The sequence below is a fragment of the Melospiza melodia genome, chromosome 13 (assembly GCF_035770615.1).
Source record: "Melospiza melodia melodia isolate bMelMel2 chromosome 13, bMelMel2.pri, whole genome shotgun sequence".
Lineage (NCBI taxonomy): Eukaryota > Metazoa > Chordata > Aves > Passeriformes > Passerellidae > Melospiza > Melospiza melodia.
In genome coordinates this window covers 2,038,518-2,059,151 of record NC_086206.1, presented here as the reverse complement: position 1 = coordinate 2,059,151, position 20,634 = coordinate 2,038,518, and the positions used below count along the sequence as shown (strand labels likewise).

Below are 20,634 nucleotides of genomic sequence, written 5' to 3'. Positions count from 1 at the left end.
TACCTCATGCTTTCAGCTCAGTCCCTGGGGTGTTTCTGTGTCTGCAGGGCTGTCCCAAGCAGGGCCCTTGTTCCTCACCCCCTTCAGCCACCCAGGTCCCCAGGCATGGCCCTGGGGCTGTGTCTGTGCTCCAGCTCCATCCTCCCCACTCATGCACACCCAGACCTGTCCCTGGGCCCTTCTCAGCTCAAATGGCAGCTCTCAACCACGCTCTGAAGCACTTTGTGTCCTTAATTCTCCAATCCCTGCTCTGCAGCCAGAAGGCTCCTGCTGTTTGCCCCAGGCTGCCATGGGCCTGGAGAAAAGGAGGCTCCCTCTCCTTAGAGCTCTCCACAATTCCCTGACAGGACGTCGTGGCCTCCCGAGTAACAAGGAACAGGACAAGGGAAAATGGCCTCAGGCTGCACCAAGGGAGGTTTAGATTGGCTATTAGAGAAAATGTCTTCACTGAAAGGTTTGTCCAGGGAAATGGTGACTCAAGACTCAAAACTTTGCAGATGTGGCACTTGGGGACAGGGTTTAGTGGCAGATTTGGCAGTGCTGGGAGAGCAGTTGGACTTGATGATCTTGCAGGGCTTTTCCAACCTAAACAATTTTATGACTTAGTGTTCCACTGTGCTACGTTCAGTATCCCTCAGCCTCCTAAGGATGCATTGTTTATCAGCTTTCCTCCTTCCAGATTCTTTGTTTGTACAGTGGCAGCTTTTGTGCCAATTTTTTTCCCCTCCTTTTGCCTGGAGTTATTGGCAGAGCTAATTAGCCACAGAATATAAAAGCCTTGTTCTCCATGGGCGGGCAGTGCTGTCCCAGAGCAGAACCAGTGCTGCCTTGGGGAACGAGCACAGGGATGGGCTGCCTGAGGATGGGCAGGATGTCTTCACAGAGAGGTACCAGGTTTATTCCAGCAGTGAATGCAGCTCTTATCCTGGAGCAGCCACGTGTTGCATCCTTCCCTGCTCCACAGCCACACGGATGGCACCGGCTGTGCTCACAGGCTGGCACGGGTGGGGCACGCTGGATGCTGGTGGAGCAGAGGGGGTTTGCAGGCTCACCTGTGCCTGTGTGGGTGTGAGGGGAGGGCTGTGAGCCGCCTCTGGGCGGGGATGGGTGCCCGGGCTCGGGGTGCTGCTCCCTGCGAGCTCAGCCACACCTGGGAATCACTGCAGGTGAGGGGAACAGGCAGTGGGAGAGGGGCAGCCATGGGGCAGGCCTGGTTGGGAAGGAAAGGGCCCCCCCTCCAGATCCAGGCCTGGCCTCAGCCTCTGGCTGTGAGAGACCAAGATTTTTCCACATGCAGAAATGCTTGAAGAACTTTTTTTTTTTTTTTTTTTTTTTTTTTTTTTCCTCTTTTTTTATTCCTGGACAAATGTCTTCTCCTGACAGGAAACATGACTGGATTGAGTATAAAATGCTGGCGCTGTCGCTGCCCAGCCGAGCCCCGTGTCGGTGTCCCCACACGGAGCTCTCGGGGGGTGCCCTGGGCAAGCTCGCCCTGCAGAGAGGCGACAGCGAGGGGACAGCGGGCCCGGGCAGCAGCCGCGGCATGGGCGGGGGTCCCCGGGCCCCGCAGCCCTGCCCGTGGGTGCCTGCGTGACCGAGAGGGTGCGGAGCGACCCGTGGGGAGGGCACAGCCCCGGGGGCAAGGACGGACTGCCCCGGGCCCCTGCCCCGCTGCTCGGGCCTGCAGCCCCCGCCAGGCCCCGGAGCAGCAGCGGAGCGGGGCCTGAGGGAGGGCAGGGCCGGGGGCTGCGCTCCCCCGGGGCTGGGGGAAGGGACAGGAAAATCGAGACGAAGCAACAGTCTCCAGCTTTTCCCTTCCTCTAATCTTGCTTCACTCCCCTTGCTCCCTCTCCCTCCCTCTCCCCTTTCCCCTCCCTCCCTCTTTCTAATTCCTGCCGCTAGCTCGGAGCCTCATTCAGCAGCCGCTGCCGCTGGAGTGTAATAGGCTGAAGATGCTGCCGAGCCCGCTCCGCGGCCACTTGTGAATGGGACTTGCCGGGTGTCCCCGCTCCGCAGGCGGCCGAGGGACGCGGCCAGCCCCGCAGGTGAGCGGGGAGCGCCGGGGGCACAGCGGGAGCGGGGCAGCCCCGCCGGGGAGGGCACGGCGCCGGGGAGGACAGGGAAGCGGCGGGGCTGAGCGTGTGGGCAGCGCGGGAAGGAACGGAACGGAACGGAACGGGGGATGCTCCGGGCCCCCCGAAGTTGGCGGCGCCGGGCAGGTTCGAGGCGAGCGGGGCCGGGCGCGGTGCGGGCGCTGCGGCGGCCGCGGGGCCCCGGGGCGCGCTCGGCTCTCCGGAGGGAGAAGGAAAACGCTCTGGCAGACGCTGCTTTATTTTTTTTTTTTTTTTTTCCCTGCCTTCAGTTCTTGCTCGGGGGCGGGGAGGGGGATGGCGAGCGTTTGGATGTTTTAAAATGTTCCTCCGGGGAAGCAGATGCCGAAAGCTCCGAACTGAAAATTTTTTACTTGCGCCGTAGCTCCCAGGCACGAAATGGATATGCAGGAATTAGGAGTGCATAAAATGAAGGATATTCTAGCCAGAATGAAAAAGGCAAAGACTTTGATTTATCCCCTTTCTCTCCTCCCCCCCACCCCCCCAGTCCCTTTATTTATTTAATTAATTATTTTGCTCGCTTTCAAATGCATTACTATTCACAAGGTACCAAAATGGTATCTGTCTCTAACACAGGCTAGTCCAAAAAGCATTAGACTCCTGGGTGATGCATGCATAAGCACATCCCCAAGGAAGGTAAAATAGATCAGGCTGCGGGTCCCCATAAATACCATTAAGTTCAGAATAAAAGTGCTTCCTGTGCAGCCCTTCGGGAGCACATATAGCAGTCTGACATCATGATACAAGTGCCTTCACCTCCTATAGAAGTCTCCCTTTATTGTCTACTTTTTAAATATTCATTTGGTGAGGAGAGAACCAGTATATGCTGGGAGAGCTTCTTTGTACCGCTGCTACAAAGGACAGAGTGGCTGTGTAACACAGTATTTACCTACCCAGATATCTGTGACAAAGGAACCTCTTTAGCAAATGAGGTCACTAATTCAGAAATTGGCCCTTTATGAGGAGAACGCTCACTTCTTTTTCACGTTCCAATTACTAGCAAGTCTCTAGGAAAGACTTTCTTCCTGTTGATTTGTGACGGTGCTACGATAAGGTTTTCACAGACTCCGTGCCTCTCTATTAAGAAATTCAATGTTTTGAATTATTTACTAATGGAACTGTTGAACGAGAGCGGCAGTGCGGGCTCAGGGGCAGGGAAGCACGCATTCAGGCGCTGCTGCATGTCCGTCTCCTTCCCCCCTCGCTCTGCCGTCTGCCTCGCTGCTTCCAAAGTCTGTGTGATTCTCCAGGTAAATACTTTGTTCTCCTTTTCCACGCTGGCTAAGGAATCACAATGAATAAATTGCCTTTCAGTGTAGAAGTCCTGCAGTAATTAACGTGACTTGAGCCTCAGCCCGGTGTGTCCGGGAGGTTTGGAACACAAATCGATGCTCGTGCTCGGTCCTTGGGCTGGCTGTATCGGCAGGGATGTGTGAGCCCATAGCAGGGGATCTGCAGATGTTTGCGATCTCCCTGCACGGCTCCTGTGGCAGGGAGAGCAGGGGAAATGGGGAGCGGCAGGTCTGAGCTTCGTGCTCAACACACCAGGCGTTCTTGGAGCACGTTTCTGAGTCTAGAAAAGTCTGTGCTCTAGAAAACACAAGTTCCTGGCTGCAGTTCCAAAGCAGTTCTCCTGCCTCTTGCAGAAGAACAAAATAAAGTTACAGGACTAAGAACAAGGTATTCAGTAAAAGAATTGGAAATCCTTTAGGAAAATTTTACCTAAAGGACATCTTTCTTTGGCACGCTCTTGTTCTTAGGCCCTGAAATAGGATTTTTTTTTTTTCACCTCAGCTTTGCACATCAGAGAATGAGCATGGACAGACAATGCTATTTGTAGGTTTCTCCACATCAGCTTTAACTTTACTACAATTGTGTTGCCTGTCCAAAGAAATCAGTAGGAACTAGATTACTTCATTACCAGAAATGCTGCTACAATAGGGCATGCCAGGGGATAAGTCATTGCAATTTATCAGCAGCAGTTTCAGAGGAAAATATGTATAGAAATGGTTGATTGAGAGATAGGGCAGCTAAATTAATTTTTCTTCTGCATAAAAATATGGGGAAACTGTGAAGATTGGAGTGATTTCTGTGATTTATCTGATAAAATGATTTAAAGTGTATAATGTGATTTCAGCTTCAATTAATATGCTATTCTGACAACATCTGACATATTTAATTTAGTGTAAGAAACATATGTGAAGTTCAGACTTACAGTAGACTGAGACTAGCATTCTTATTTTCTGCAACTGCTCTAGCATAACAGCATAACTTGACAAACAAATCTTTGAGTGATGAGAATTCCACAATAGAAGCTATTTGTAGCTCAGACATCATAGAAATTTCAAATAATCTCACACCTAAAATTGGCATATCTTCTTTTTGGTGGACCCCCTAACTGAATTTTGAAGCCATTTTGTGAGCTGGATCTTTAGCAAAATATCTTCAGTGTGCGAGAAGCGGAGGTCTCATCTGGAATCAATTAATTTGAAACAGTTTAGCAACATACTTCCTGGACTTTGTGCGTGCGTCTGAGTTTTTCTACCAGCATTTTAAGCTAAAATCTCTGTACAGTTTCCTATGCCATAACAATTTCATTGTTTTTAATAGCACTTCAGCTTTCATTGTTTCTTTGTAGAGGCCAATCCAAGGCTTGGGGACAGAAATGACATGGTGGCCATTGATTTAAATGGAGATTGGGTCGGGGGCTTTGTCTGGGTGAACTAAGAGGACTTTATGGTCATTTTATGCCGTCTGTATCTGTGTACATCAGATGCGTTATCTCTTACCGGTCGAGGAGCGCTGTACCCCTCTGCTTGGATTCACGCTGGACACGGAGTGAACCCTTTTACAGTCTATGAGGGGCGAACGCAGCGGCGGCTGTGTGCGGGGTTTGGCGCCGAGGGCTCGCGCCGCGCGGCGGGCGGGAGCGATCCCCGCCGGGGAGGGCGCTGCGGCGGGCGGGCGCCAGGGGGCGCTGCTGCGCCTCCCGAGCCGCTGTGCGCCGCCATGGAGCCGGCGCTGTGCCCGGCGCTGTGCCCGCGCCGCCATGGACCCTCCGTGTGTGCCCGGTGCTGTGCCCGGCGCTGTGCCCGCGCCGCCATGGACCCTCTGTGTGTGCCCGGCGCTGTGCCCGCGCCGGGATGGACCCTCCGTGTGTGCCCGGCGCTGTGCCCGCACCGGGATGGACCCTCCGTGTGTGCCCGGCGCTGTGCCCGCACCGGGATGGACCCTCCGTGTGTGCCCGGAGCTGTGCCCGCACCGGGATGGACCCTCCGTGTGTGCCCGGCGCTGTGCCCGCACCGCCATGGACCCTCCGTGTGTGCCCGGCGCTGTGCCCGCACCGGGATGGACCCTCCGTGTGTGCCCGGTGCTGTGCCCGCACCGGGATGGACCCTCCGTGTGTGCCCGGCGCTGTGCCCGCACCGGGATGGACCCTCCGCGTGTGCCCGGTGCTGTGCCCAGTTCTGTTCCCCCATCAGGATGGACCCTCCGTGTGCCCGGTGCTGTTCCCGGTGCTGTTCCGGTTCTGTGCCCGCACAGGGATGGACCCTCCGCGTGTGCCCCGTTCTGTTCCCGGTGCTGTGCCCAGTTCTGTTCCCCAACCGGGATGGACCCTCCGTGTGCCCGGTTCTGTTCCCGCACCGCGATAGACCCTCCGTGTGTTCCCGGTTCTGTTCCGTTTCTGTTCCCGGTTCTGTTCTGGTTCTGTTCTCGCACCGGGATGGACCCTCCGCGTGTGCCCGGTGCTGTTCCCGGTTCTGTTGCCGCGCCGGGAATATCCCGCGGGATGCGGGGCCGGACCCTCCGCGTGTGCCCGGAGCCGTTCCCGGTTCTGTTCCCGGCTGTTCGCGCACCGGGAGCGCCCCGCGGGATCCCGCCCGCGCTCCCGGGGTTTCGCAGCTCTCCAGCCGCTGACCGCCTCAGCCCCGGCCTGCGCGGCCCCGTCCCGGCTCTGGCGGGGGCGGTTTGGGATGCTGGAGGTGCGGCCCGTCTGCAGACAGGCTGACTCCACAGCTGGAGGCTGGGCCCCTCTCGGGAGGGTTTCTGCTCCATCTCTCGTCCCTTTTCAAAGGCAGGGTCGGTTCGTACCATGCCAAGAGTTCAAAGTTGGAAAACAATGATACAGCAAAACAAGATGTATTTCTTTCAGAGATGGTATCGGGTTTGAGAGATCTTATAAAGAAATCCTTGATAGGAGGGAAAAAAAATTATAAAAAAAAGACATATTAAACCAAATTAGACTAGTTTTATCAGTTCACATCCAGGTCAGTGGAGCTTACAGCTGAAGGACTGAGAAAAGCAAATTGGTCCAAATCACTTCCATATATCCTGCAGCACCCTGGAATACAAAAGATGTTACTACCCACAGAATCACAGAATGGTTTGGGTTGGAAGGGACATTAAAGCTCATTTCCTTCTACCCCCTGCCATAGGCAGGGACACCTTCCACTGTCCCAGGCTGCTCCAAAACCCATCCATTCTGGATGCTAACCAGCACGGACATATATGCTCATATAGATTTGGAATGGTTGCAGGCATGGAAAGAGGCTTATTCCGGCTGCCTTCTTCTGATGTTCTTCTAAACATTCCCTTTGGGGTGTTCCTACAAACTGGACCTTTGATTTGACTCAGACCAACCACATTGCTTTATGGAAGAAGGATGTACCACAAATAACAGTACAGAACTCTACAAAATTGCAGAACATCCACTAGGTGCAGCCAGAGAAGTTCATTAATGCACCTAATCCAGGTTCTTGCCTACACCAAAGCCAGGCAGTGCCATGACAGCTGTACAGCTTTCTGTCCGTGGCCTGAGAGAGACTGTTAATTAAGAATTATCTTGAAGAAACAACCCTTGGTGAGAGCATCAGTGGCTCCTGCACAGGAGGGCACATTTCCTGGCAGGAGTCCTGTCAGTGCCCATCCTCTGTGCCGCAGGGCCGGGAACAGCCCTTCAGCTGCTCCCTGGGCTCAGGCTGGCACGGAAACTCCAGCTGCCAGCGCTGCTCGAGGCCCCCGGGAACATCCTGCATGGCAGGGACAGGGACAGCAGCAGGGACAGGGACAGCAGGAATTCAGACGGGCATGTGGAGCTTGGCCGTGCCACTGAGCAGTGCCCAGGCACGGTGACACTCAGGGCACGGTGACACTCAGGGCATGGTGGCATTCGGGGCATGGTGACACTCTGGGCACGGTAACACTCAGGGCATGGTGACAATTGGGGCATGGTGACACTCGGGGCACAGTTTCATTCAGGGCACGGTGGCACTCGAGGTACGGTGACACTCAGGGCACCATGACAATTGGGGCACCGTGACAATTGGGGCACAGTGACACTGGGCACGGTGACACTTGGGGCACAGTGGCATTTGGGGCATGGTGTCACTCGGGGCATGGTGACACTCGGGGCACGGTGACATTCGGGGCATGGTGTCACTTGGGGCACAGTGACACTCGGGGCACGGTGACACTTGGGGCACGGTGGCATTCGGGGCACGATGTCACTCGCGGCATGGTGACACTCGGGGCACGGTGGCATCCGGGGCACGGTGGCATTCGGGGCATGGTGTCACTTGGGGCACAGTGACACTCGGGGCACGGTGGCATCCGGGGCACGGTGGCATTCGGGGCACGATGTCACTCGCGGCATGGTGACACTCGGGGCACGGTGGCATCCGGGGCACGGTGGCATTCGGGCTCCTGTGCCTGCCAGAGGCACCGGGGCTCCGTCCCCCCGGCTCGGTGCCTCCCAGGCGTCCCCGTCCTGCCCAGCTCTGCTGGCTCCACCAGCCATAATTTGGCCCCTCGGTTTTGAAGTGCTGGCTTAAGCGAATTCTAAGGAGGTTTTGTGTGTGTGGCTGGTTGCTTTTTTCCCTCCGAGGTTTGGCAGTGAGTGAGAGCCCTCTCCCTTCTGAATCAGCAAGAGTTCATCAGAATTCTTAATTGGAATGCAATGGCAGGCAGAGCTGGAGTAGTAGAAATCAATGTAAATGGATTAAAAGAAAAGGACCAAGTAACCGAATGTAAAAAAGGAGCCAGTTTTCCAGAGTGATTGGTGAACAGTGCAGCAAGAGGTTTCCAAATACAATTCATTATTATAATGATGTTTAATTGTTCATCAACAGGTAGACTGTAGCCATATTATAGATACACCAACAGAAATTGTGGATCACGGAGCATGATAATGCAGACAGAATGGACAGGACTTTGATATGTGAATGTCAGCTGTAGGAAATGGTGTCTCAGACAGTAATTGCAATTAGGGTTTGATTCAGTGGTGTTGGTGCAGCCTGACACTGTTGCAGTGAGCCCTGGGTGATGCTGTGAGGACACCAGCCCATGCTGGGAAACACTGAAGGGATGAGCAGGAGGAATTTTATTCCAAACCCCTTGAAAGCAGAGTTTTTGTGTTTGTGAGCTGCAGAGCACTGCGTGTTTAACTCCCCTGCCTTTGTATGGTGCACTGGTGCAGGTTTTGGTGCCCTGTGAGCAAGCTCAGCTCGGCTCAGCCTGGCTGGGTCAGGCTTGTCCCTGGATCCAGGGGAGCAGTAAATCAGAGCTGTGCCCTCTCACAGCCTGCTCCCTCCCCCGTGAGCCCCTAACCACAGTCTGTGCTAGCCTGGAAGCCAAATCCCATTGAAGGGCTCCTTCTTCTGCCCCACATTTTAGTGCTCCTCCTTTTACAAGGGATATTCCAAGGGAGAGAGTCATGCTTAAGGTTAAACTGCTGCCATATAAACTCTAGTTCAACATAATTTTGATCCCAGTGAGGTTGCTGATATATACTTTTAAATAAAATCAAACTTCAGAAACACATTAATTGGTCTCAGTGGTTAAGTTAAATAGTTAAATACATGCATGCATATCATTCTGCCAAGGCTAAGTCATTAGTTCGGTGGAAAGCAGAAATGATGGCTCTATTGGAATCAGGAGACTAAACCCTATTTCCATTAATGCTAACTGTTTTATTAATACATGCATGTGTCAGCATTAAGTAATAAATTTAAATGGTCTGCCCCTTCTTGATTTAAAGTAATTATCTCACTGATCTTGGCTGCTGAATGAATAACTCTGTTACTCCTTTCATCTTTTATCAACTAAGGTTTTTTGGGTTTTGTTTTTGGTGGTTTGTTTGGTTTGGTAGGCAAACCAAAGAAATAGACTGTGGGCAAAGTTGGCTGGTATTTGAACCATTTATAGAGGTGGCTGGAAAACTTTGATGGAAGCAACAGGTAAAAATTGCAACCTTCATATTGCTAAAGGAAAATGCCATTCAAAAAGTTTATCCCTAATTTTTTGACACAGTTTATTTGATAAAGAGTGTCCTGAGGCAAATACAGGACTTTGAATGGCATTTAGAAATTAAGAAATGTCTCATTAGAATAGAAAGCAGTTGAAGTGTTGGATTCAATCTCACCCTCCTCAGAGCAGTGACCACACACTGGTGCAGTTAAGGATTCCCCAGCATCACTCAGCTCATGGTAGATCTTTCAAGACAAGGGTTTAGTGCATTTCTTGCTTTCAGGACACTTCCTGTTCAGGCAGGAATGGTTGTGAGCTGTTTTCCAGGAAGGAGCAATACTGAAGCAGCTGAATGGTGCCAGGTTAATTCAGCACAGCCAGAGCACTGATCCAACCCTCCCATTCCATATTGCATGAGCCACAGGGATCAGCAGCTTGGTGGAACTGAGAATCACTCCAACATTTACCCAGCGCACACAGAGAACAGACTTTTTTTATGATAATGGCTCCTTCCTATTCCCTTTCAGGATATTTTTCTTGCAATTGAAATTCCAGACATCTTCAATATTTCACATTAGTGAAAAGTCACTGTTCATTCACAGTTTCAAACCCAATTTCTCCAGACGGAAGAGGTTCCAAAATTTTGAAAAGCAGCTGAATAATTTTACTTGGGGCTCTGATTCAAATAGAAAATTTTGTCCAGTGCTGATTGTTGCCTTTTTATTTGTTACTGTTCCAATTATAGCTGGTATAGCTGGGAGAATATAGCTGATTAGTATGCATTTCAATTCTTTTTAGCACGGTGGCAATTTCCATAGCATTTCTCTTTCTAAAGCAAGAAGAAAACAGAGCAGGCAGTGGCATTTGCATGCAAACAATTTGTCATTTACATACAAAAGGGCTGATTAGGTAGCAATACAAGTGGCTGTAGGTCAGACAGCCTGTAGGTCATAATTGCTTTTTCTGTCCTTAAAATTAGGAATTTTGTAATATTTATATGAAAAAATTATACTCATAAATTCATTATGTTCATGTTTCAAGTACTGAGTTACAAATCCTCTTGGAGATCTCTGGTTTCTGTGGTGCTTTGGCTACAGCCCTGCGTGTGACACTGGTTTCAGCTGCTGCCTTGCTCAGCGCTCCCCAGCCCGGTGCTGCAGGTCCCAGTCCCCTGCTGGGACAAGGAAAGCTGCTTTGGAGCATTGGCAGCTGATGGGGCCCTGCACAGCCTGGCTCACAGGGAGCCACACTCAGCGGCTGGGCTGGTGTCTCCGTGCCCTCAGAGTCCTGCCTGCGCTCCCGGCCTTGGCCTGGGCTCTCTCAGGTTCAGCACCTTCAGCTGGAGGTCACTCACCTCACGGGGTGTGCCTGAGATTCCTTGCCCCTCAGTTTGTCAGGTTCTGCTCTCCCTGTGCAGCTCCAAATCTAATATTCAGTGAACACTTCACCCCCAGACTTTCCCACTTTGCAATGCAAACTTTGCCCTGCTGTAACCTCACCTTTAGCAGGTACAGCAGCCTCTTCTGACCTTTCTTTTTTAATTTTCATATTTCTCCTTGACTCAGCCAGCTCCATTTGTGTTCAAAAGGTGGAGACATTCTTTGAAGCTTCCTTGGGTCAGGCTTATCCAACATTTGCCTTCTCCTCTGGCTCTTCCTACTCCCTGAATTGAGCAAGGTTTCCACATCCAGCCTGCAGGGCAATCACACTCCTCACTACGAGCTTGGAGTGATGTCCAGTGACCTTCTGCTGACATTATTTCACTTTTTTGGATCCAACAGCAAAAGCTCATTTGTCTGTGTATTTGTGTCAGTAGATATCAAAGTGCTGGGAGCAGCTAAAATTAAGTCTTGGTGCATTTAATGACTTCAATAATTATTTACTTCATGACAAAGAAAACCCCACATTGAAATGAGGCAAGAGTGTGATCTGAGAAATACCTGAGCACTCTCCTGAGAGAGGAGTGGGAACCAGCCCTGCTGCCTCACTCAGAAGCGCAATATGCAGCTGTCACATGGAACTAGGACACGATGAACTCCTTGGAAAAGGTGGCACAAGGATTCACTCCGGCTGCAGTGATGTGCTGTCACTCTGGAGCACCACAAATTACCAAGTGGCTGCTGGCTTGGGCTTTAAAGGAGCAGTCAAAACACATGAGGAAAATCGAAAGTCAAAAGTAAAATTGCTGATTTTTTCCTCATGGCATGGACTTGACATTGAGTTCCACCTTATTGTGCCCTTCAGTGTGGATTTGTACTTTTGGAAGGCACTGGGAATATCCACCTTGGTTAATACATGCTCAGAACTTTGTTATTGTGGTTAGCAGCCTTTTTACAATATTTTTATGAGTGGGCAAGTTTAAGCTGTTTATCTGATGTCTGCACCTCCTGGCTAAACTCAGACTGGTGAACCTGGAGTGCTGCTGGAGTCCATGGGTTATTCAGTGACACTGGGATTACTGAGCAGCACCTTTGATGTGGCATTTCAGGGAGTTTTGGTGGTTACACTGAGTTTGTGTTAGAGTTTAGATGGAGCTGTGCATCCCAGGGCTCAGCCAGGTTTTGGAATGTGTTAGGATTGCACTCAATGCGCCATCAAATGGATGAAATTGCACTAATACATGTTTAATTATCCAATCAAGTTGAAATTAGTTGGGCTGAAATAACCAGCTCTGCAGAGGAAGTGCCAGCTCTCAGATCTACCAAGATTTACCAAGATTTGCCGTTGCTCGTGGTCCTGACCTTGGCTTTTTCGGGATGAGCTGCAAGTCAGGGAATGTGCATTTCTGTCTCCCAGGCATCCTGAGGGCTCCTACCAGACTGTGCAGTGTCCCCCATCACTGAGGGACTGGGTGCAATTCTGTATTTTGATCACAGAGCTGTGAAATCCTGCTTGTAACTGTCCCCACAAACAGTCTGGGGAACAGCTCAGCCTTTAAGGTGTTTCCCTTCAGAAATGAGTAACCAGCAAGTCATTTCTTGGAAGAGGTACATTATAGGAGAGCTACCAAAACTCAGGACTTTTAATTTCTATTTACTTTTTTCTGCCCTAAATTTACAGAAGGCCATTGATACTTTATAAAGAAAATAATGTAACTTAAATTAATCATGTCTACAAAAGACTTTGCCATTGGAATTTAGTCATTTTGCCTACTGGAGGAGAGAAGGAGAATGTTTTTGCCTAGAGGCATCTACCATCTGGAAATCACATCAATTTTTACTAGAAATGAAATAATTCAAAATAAACCAGAGTAAAGCTTGTGTTTTAACTGTTTCCATGTTCTTTAAAACATACTATATTTAACCCATAATTGCCTTGGGCATTTTATTACTCTGGGCTAATGAATGCTAATTGCGTGTTGAATTGGAGATCAGCAACTCCTCCTTTAACACTTTTCACTGGTGTTACCAGGAGTATTGGCTCAAAAAGGAAGGTTTCCCATTTCTCATGTTAGTTCTATGTGCAGCTCCTTTGGCTTTATGGAAAATGCATAAAATTGTGTGTACATTGACTCCTTTTCTCATTCTTACTAATTCATTATACATATTTCCCCTCTGGGCTTTACAGAAGGCCCCAAGTTTTATCTTCCAACAAATCAGAAACATCCCAACTTTTTAAGAACTTGTCAAGCATTCTAAAGTAAATACATGAATTTCCATCTACATCCTCATGGCCCAGAATAATTTGCCTGTTATCTAGGGAAAGGCAGGCGTGCTCGTTATGCTTTTTGCAGGCTGTACCCTGTGAATTGAGATGTCACTCTGCATGACAGGGATCCTTTCCCCAGCTGTGCTGTGAAGGACAGATGCCTTTCTGCCGTGAAAGACCAGAAAAGTCCTGTTGCAGAACTGTTTTTGTCACATCTCAGTAGTCTGGTGAGGTCATTTCCATCATCCATGCAACTGCTGCTAAAATTAGGGATGTATCCATGGCTGTTTTGTTGGAGCTGTGTAGGAACTGAGTGAGAGATTTCTATATATTAATTATGCCTTCTAATTATGTCCTTTTAGTAACCTCCTCATGTCCCAAAAGAATCTTAGAATGAATGAAGGGGAGCCTAACTCCTCATTTATGTGGAGGAATTCTCTCAGTAATCATATTCAGAATGGCAATCAGCTGAGAGCACAGTGTCTGCATTGACTAGTTTCTGCTTTTCTGCAGGCAGTACCACCAGGGCTTTGACTTGGTCATGGCACAGATTAATTCATCCAGGTGCCTGTATTTGAGGAGAGGGAAGGCTTAGATCTACTGGATTTTCCTGTTTGAGGAGTGTTCTTTCACCTGACGAGAGGAGTCTGTGCCCACTCCCATTTCTTTTGGGGGGAATTGTTGGGAAGCATGAACGTGATGAAATCTCTTGTACAGCCAAGGCAAACCCCTTTGCTCCTCAGCAGCATTTTTATGTCTCAGCGCCATTCCATCCAAAGAGCAGCTCCCAAAAATGCTTTTAACACAGGTTCACTCACTGGGAAATAATTTCAGCTTGTTTAGAAGATGAGCATCCCATCCAGTCTGGCACAGGGATCCTCCTGGACCTGCCATGCCTCCTGTGCTCCTTCTGGAGCAGCATTCCCAAACGATGCTGGGAGGCTCGCTTGGCAATGCCAGAGCACTGCTGCAGTCTGGCGCCAAAGGGGTTAAACCCCGTGCGGGCCGGTTATCCGTGCGGAGCTGCAAACAGCCTCCATCCACATCAAACACGGACCGCAGCGACTCCTTGATCAAAGCCCAGGTAATTGAATTATTTGCCTTCATGAATCAAGGGGTCCTTGAACAAGCTCGGGATGCTGGATATTAGAATATGGGAAATTTATTGTTGCACTCCTTCTAATGTTCCGACATCAAAGAGAGCCTGTTCCTATAAACAAAGCAGTGGGAAGTCAAAGAATTCAAGTAAAAGCTAATGTGGAGAGACTCAGTTTTCTAATGTCTTTGTGAGCTGGAAATTAAGATGATTCCTGTGGGGTGAGATATTTACCGCTGTGATTCTTTGTGCCTGTTTTATGTAAGGAAGCATCTGTCCCGCGCAGGAATGCTCAGTCCCACCCTGCCCAGCCCCTTGGCTGCAGTTGTTGTCCCCGTTCCTCAGTTTTGGGCGATGTTTCGCAGTTTGGGTTGCAGTCTCTGTGTGCCGAGCTCTGAGTGGCTCTCTGACCGCGTCACGCTTTGAGATTCCAATTAGCACATCGTAATTAGCGCGGGCAGCCGCGTGCGGGGGGCCGGCTCCCGCGGCACGCCGGCCAAGAGCGGGATAAATGCCGGGATAAATGCCGGGATAAATGCCGGGATAAACTCCGTGAGGGAGCGGAGCTGGCCCGGGGCTCCCGGAGCCGCTCCCGATGGATGGGGCCGGGATGGGCCGGCATTTCTGAACCCCAGAACGCCCCGACTGATGAGGCAGAAATGGACCGGCATTTCTGAACCCCAGAACGCTCCCAATTCACGAGGCAGAAAGGGACCGGCATTTCTGAACCCCAGAACGCTCCCAGTCCATGAGACACAAGTGGACCGGCATTTCTGAACGCCAGAGCGCTCCCAGTCCATGAGACACAAGTGGACCGGCATTTCTGAACCCCAGAACGCTCCCCATTGATGAGGCAGAAATGGAGCGGCATTTCTGAACCCCGGCCGAGCAGAGAACCGTGTGCTGCCCCCAGAATGGATCCTCCGCCCGCACAACTAAATGTCGCTTTATTTCTGGGAGAGATGAACTCCTTTGTATCTTTCCCTTCTCTTTTCATTTTAACATTCTCTTTTCTCGCTCTGCCGCGTTTTCTTTCGCAGCTGGGGCCTGACCCCTGTTGTTTCCTTGTTCATGGAGCAAACATAAAATGCTAGAATTTCCTCTGGTAAGTGCCAGCCTCGGTGTGTGTGTTGTGTGTTTGTGTGCTACGTCATTTCTGCATCAAGGCTCTCTCCTTGCCTGTGCTGCCCCGGTTTTGGATGCGCTTTTGGATGCGTTTGATTCGCAACCTGCACCAGTCCTGTGTGTGAAGCTGCTGCTGAAGGCAGCGAGATGTCTCTGTGCCTCCTCATAGCTCAGCAGGAGCCAAAATAAATTAGTGGGAGACAAATCAGCAGAGAGAGGAAACAAATGCAGTCACTACGTGCAGTGACAAATGTTTCTGAGAATGGTATAAAAGTTCTCTAAATAGAAAATAAAACAGTGGCTCATTCCACCTGCTCGCATTTACCTGTGCAATAAGAGCCACAAATTTCTAATGATGCAGATCCTTTTGCAAATGAATTTTTTTTCTTTAAAAATGCGATGGGAATATTTTAGAGGAAGGGCTGCAAAATGCAAAGTATGAAAAATAAACTGTTGAATTATTTTATTCAACACAGTAAATAATTAAGATAGCAGTGCAGTATTCTGCAGCTCACCGGTGAGGAGCTCTACAGAGAATTTTGTGTAAAATGGTGAGAGGATGCTTGGAGAGATGTTCCTGGCTTGGTGTAAAGGTGCAACCTTCACCTATTGATTTACTGTAGAACAGCTCTATCAGCTCTGTGCATATCAGTTCCCTGCAGATCACAGGATTTAATCAACTGAGCTCCATTCTAGTGACATTCCAAATTCCTACAGCAAAACACAGGCAACTGTTATTGGAAGAATGTTTTGTTTGAAACTTTTAAAACCTTTGGGTCCCATTTTTCTGTTTCTTTAATTTGGACAGGGAGCTTTTAGCCTGAAAGACTTAATTTTAATTTCCATGAACTAAACATGGTCAGTTTGTTACCAGGTGAAAATCCTATTCCTTATTTTCTGAGAAGTCAGCCGTAGAAAGGCGATTGTTTTGCTCAAGGGGAAGTAGCATCCAAGACAGCCAGGCAGGATTGCCAAAAAGTTTTCCAGGTTGGATGGGGTTCAGAGCAATCTGATCTTGTGGAAGGAGTCCCTGCTTGTGGCAGGGGGGATTTTTAGCATCCTTTCCCCCCAAAGCACTCCATGATCCTGTGTGAAACACTCACCCTCCTGGGTGAGTCACTGAGCTCCTGTGACTCCTGGTGCCAGCAGGGGTTTCTGGCAGCCCCAGTGTGTGCCCCGGGGCTCAGGGGCTGGTGGGCAGTGGGTGATACAGCTCATGGTCATGCCACTACCAGAGGAGGAGGAATTGATTAGCAATAACACACTTCATTAACACTGCACTTGCTCAATCATTGCAATTGTGGCTCTTCCCCTAAAACATCAAGTGGATCAGGTTTTGTTTCAACCAAATCAATCTAATGTGTTAGAATTTACATAATTTCCTCTCATTTCGTTTATGGAGCAGCAGGAATTTTAATTTGCATTGTCTGTATAGCCTATAATCAAAGTGTTAAGAGCACAAGGTTTATTCATTATGTATGGCATGTGGTGACAAATTTGCATAATGGGCCACATCTTGCTGAAATGTTCCTTCTTTCCCCACACCCACCTTGGCAATTTTGCCTATAAATGATTTTCTATAAACCTGGTAATTCAATTACACAAGACTTTGAATCCCTTGGAATATTTAGTGGGGATAAGTATCCCTATAAAAATTAAAAAGTGGATAAAATATCATACTGAAAGATGAGAAGGGCTGAGGGAAGTCCTTGAAAACTGGGCCGTGTTTTGTGATTTAGGGAGAAAGCTGATATAAAGCCATTGTTGCTGTAGAGTGAAGGTGAATATTCAGAGGATGAATTGGAAGGTGCCTTTATGTTTATTTCATGGCAACTCCTACACAGACTCCTTCCTATGAAAATTTCAGGTCTAAGTTAGGGACTAAAAAGCTATTGAGGTGCTGCAAATGAAAACCTCTATCATACACTGTTGTCTGCCAAGGCCAACATTTTCTTTATGAAAACGAAGTTCTTAGCACAATTTAATTTTTTTAATAGAAGATTATTATATTTTAGTACACAGAGAAAAAAATGTAGGAGCTAAAAATATTATCTAAATGAGGAATGCAATGCATCCTTTGGTTTGGATACCCAGGCCCTTCATGGAGCATCTCAGAGCATAAGAGTTCTCATTTAGATCTTCAGTTGGTGAGTTTTGGATTTGGAACAGTTTCATTCTCCCTTTTGCTGCCTGAGGATAGTCAGACTAAAATGTAGGAATATACATTTATTTCTATTTTATCCAGCTATCTCACAATCCAACAGTATAAACAATATCTTCTATGTGCTAACATGAACAGAAATTCAGGTAGTACAAGATTTACCCACCTTTGATCAAAGCAAAGCTCCTGACAGAAATGCAGAACATCTTTAGATACTGACAGCCATGCTCTTTGTAAGAGTACATGGACAGGTGTTTCAGTTCTTTTAGGAAACATTCATACAGATCATTTTGTTAAACACATCCTTAAATCCCTCATCTGAGGTGAAGAGTTTAAATCTCCCAAAGTGCATTGTATTATTTTAGCTAAGAAAAGGGGCTGTGGGTGTCGTACATGCATGGTGACTTGTGTTTGCAAGTTATGTAAGGAGAGGAGCAGACACAAATCTGACATTTGAATCATGAATCTTTCAATCTCTGCTTGAAACTGGAGTGAAACTTTGACAAGGCTGTTGGCACCCAAAGTCTGCCAAAAGGCTTTTAAACAGAGTTGTGTCACTGTGGATGCAACAACTGCAGACAGGAAAAGGATGGGAGGACTCTGAGTTCACACTACCACAGTGTCCAGAATAATGCCTGGAGAGAGGGTTGCTCAGTTGGTTAAGAGAGGTGCAAAGGACAAAGGTAAAGCCACTTCGCCTTTGAGAGAAAGAACATCCCAAGAGAGGGGAGGCTCATTTTGCACTGGGTTCACCACTAAGAGGTCCTATTGAGGTGATCAAGCTGCAACACTCTCAAGCCCTAACACTGGTCACTTTTTTCTCCAGCTTTTCACAGAAGTTGCTGTATGTACTGCACAGTCTTTGAAAATGCCATCTCTTCTCTCCAGCTCCTGTGGCAAGACCTCTCTTGCCTACTTTCCATCTTTTTACTTGCTTACTTATTTTCCTGCCATTTCTCCATGTCCATTAAAAGCTGTTGAAAAATCTGAAAGGATCTCCCAAGGTTTACAGAGAGAGACAAAGGGCAAGTCAGTCTTGGGTGTCTCTTAGCCCAGCCTATTCTCAGAGATAAGCCATGGGTGCTCAGGATTCACTTCCTTAGAGAGCTCCTGGATGACCTTCAGAAGAGGGGGTGAGGGAATGTGTATGGTTATTTTAATTGTGTCCCCCACCCCCCTCATACCCATTGTGGGCAGCTGCAGGCACCCCAGGCTGATCCTGGGAGCCTTGCAGAATATTCTTGTCAAATTGAAATCTCTCTTGGACCACACCAGGCTCTGGAATCTGCTCGAGCATCAGCACATGGTGCTGATGATTAAGCACCAGGTGAAAAAACACCCAAAAATGAGAATGTCCCCCGAGCTCCTGCTGGCCACCAGCAGGGAGCCAGCCTGTCCAGCTGAGAATTGCTGCTCCCAAAAGGCCAAGGAAAACCAGGGGAAAGCTGAAATATGGGAAGGGGCATGTATTAGGGGCAACACCAGCTCATCCCATCCAAGGACATGCCCTCTCTGCATGGCTGCATGGAGCTGCAGCTGGAGGCTGGGGGAATCAGGAGCAGCCCTGTATTTGTATTAAGAGAGGGAATTAAATCTGGGAAGCCACGAGCAGCCCTGTGTTTGTATTAACACAGTGAATTAAACCAGCCAGGTCAGCTTGGGTAATCTCAGTGTGCAGCAGCACCTCTGAACTGGCTCTGTCCTTTCTGGGGGAATCAGAGCTGCTGAAATCTGAGCAGTGCACTCAGCCTGCTATTGCCACGAGAATGAAATGCAATAGTCAGGGCAATATATCTTAACCCAGCTCAGCAGCTCCTGGCTGCTGCAGGTGCTATCGCTCCCAGCCTGCTCCTTGCAATTTCAGATACAGTTTTTCTTGTCCGTGGCTTCAGCAGCTGTCATGTAGATCAGGCTCCAGCCCAAATCTCTGTCTGTGGCACTCTTAGTGAATAAGAAAAATGTGTTTTACAACTCAGTGTGAGAGATGAAAGCCAAATCAGATAAAGTTAAAATGTTTTACAAGTTTAGCAAGTTGTCTCTTGAAATGGCTGCAGAACTTGGGCAGCCACTAGAACAAAATGTACATGAATCAGTTGGAATAGCAGCTATTTGTTGTGAATGCTGTTATGTACAAATAAAGAGGAGCACTTTTATTTTTGTGAAAGGCTATGGCTAGTCCATTCAGAGAAGTGCCTACATTAGGGTAATTAAAACACCAACTGTGGGGCATAGTTTGGCACCCAGGCAGGAGAACAAGGGGATGTTGTGGTTTGGACAAGACTTAGGCAGGCTTGGGTCACTCAGTGGGGTTGTTTTCCAAGTTGTACTCTTCTTCCTTTGGAACATGGAATGGGATTTTATTTTTTTTTTTAATAGTATCATCCAGGGCTTTTACATTGCAAATATGTTCCTCTTCCAGAATATGTGATTGATTTCTCAAGCTCTATTCATATGGCACTTCAGGTTTTCCATTTTCCAGTGCACATCTGAAGCTTCCTAAACTCAAACCTGTCTGCTGCTTACCTGTGATGGTGTTTCAGGAGCTGCACCTTTTCCATGTCCTTTTTTATTCAGTAGTGCATAGAGGCAATTTCTTTGATAATTTACATGATAATGTAGAAGGGAAAGTAGAACCCCTTTGCCTTAAGTGCCATTATTTATAGGGTACTTGGAAACTCTTAAAAATATTGGCGTTGATAGCTTTCAAAGGAAATAGATCTGGTGCAAATAGACAAAATATTCCACTAATGGCTCTTTCTCTCCTTGATGCTGTTTCAATCCAGGGACTATACAAAAGAAAAACCAGTGGGCTTAGACCTATTAAAACCTATTTAATAGGTTTTTGGAAACTTAATTTTAAATCAGGGAAAGATCAGCAATATGACACTGCCGGCTCGAGAGGCAAAATGAGATGTCTTGTACCTGAAATAAGTGCTACAAGTCTTTGTGAGGCAATGGCTGTATTTTTTTCCCCTGCCTGATTAGATTTTATAAATATCCTGCCTTGTTCAGGTGTGTTCTCATCTGCCCATCAGCAGCGCAGGGCTGTGCTCCCCTCGCAGCTGACAAGCAGCCAGCAGCTGTTAATGACAGCTCTGGGATTTTTGGCACCTTTTTCACACCGCTCTGACTCCGTGCTCACAGGGTAATTATCTCTGGCTCAGTTCTGTGGCACTGAGCACAGCGTGTGCATCACTGCTCCTTCCAGAAATTTCCCAAGAATTTCTGGTGATTTGAGGGGAAAAGGA

At 48.5% G+C, this 20,634-nt stretch overlaps 1 protein-coding gene across 3 annotated transcripts in view; it reads left to right on the top strand.

The window, feature by feature from the left end:
- The first annotated feature begins 1,806 nt into the window (after positions 1-1,806).
- Positions 1,807-20,634, top strand: part of CDH11 (cadherin 11) — an 83,427-nt gene continuing 64,599 nt past the window's right edge. For 2 of the 3 annotated variants that reach the window (XM_063167595.1, XM_063167593.1), the window contains exon 1: positions 1,807-2,045. The gene's annotated coding sequence lies outside the window, so the exon portion shown is untranslated. Of the gene's footprint in view, positions 2,046-14,649; positions 15,206-20,634 lie in introns of those variants that run through there. The other variant, XM_063167594.1, reaches the window with a different exon arrangement.